Genomic DNA, 781 nt, shown 5'->3' with positions numbered 1-781 from the left:
GCACATGTGTGTGCGTGCGTGCGCGCACACGCACACACACACACACACGCAAACATGAATCCAACACCAAGTCCTGCCAGTTCTACACAGACCATTTGCTCAGTCCTACAACAACTAGGAGAGGGAAGGTGGCTTGACCATGCTCTCTGACCCCTTTCCCTCCAGGTGGATGCAAGCCAGGCTCTGCAAGTCTAGAGCTCATTAGTGCTGGGGCCTGAGCTGCCTCCTTAGTGTGGTAGCCAGTGGGGGTTGACTCTGGTACTCCTGCTACTATCACCACCAACCCCACTGAGACACCTCAGGACCCAGAATCTGGAGCTGCAGACCCCACCCCGAAGGGCAAGGCAGTAAGTCTTCCTCACTCCCACCCTCTTACTGAATCCCCACAGGGAGGAGGCTGAGACAACTAGGAGAAGACTGGAGCTCCAGGAGGTCAGGAATGAGGGCACTGCGGCCAGACACTCACAATAATTATAGCTGCATTTGCTGAGTAATTACTATGTCCCAAGCCTTGTGTTAAGTACTTTATAGGCTTTTTTCTCCGTAATCCTCAAATTCAGAAGACATTTACCTTCATTACCCTCTTTTTACTGGTGAAGAACCTGAGGCACTGGGATACACAGCCAGTGATGGCAAAGACACAATTCAAACGCTGACAGGCAAACCCCAGAGCCCCCACTGTTAACACCACAGTATTAGTTCTGGGGCAGCTCCCATGCTCACCTCTCTGCTTGCCCTCAGCCTCACTTGGAGTCTGCCATCTCCTCCATGGTACACAGCA

The sequence above is a fragment of the Pteropus alecto genome, unplaced genomic scaffold (assembly GCF_000325575.1).
Source record: "Pteropus alecto unplaced genomic scaffold, ASM32557v1 scaffold38, whole genome shotgun sequence".
Classification (NCBI taxonomy): domain Eukaryota; kingdom Metazoa; phylum Chordata; class Mammalia; order Chiroptera; family Pteropodidae; genus Pteropus; species Pteropus alecto.
The sequence above is the reverse complement of the archived record's forward strand: the minus strand, read 5'-3'. Positions refer to the sequence as shown.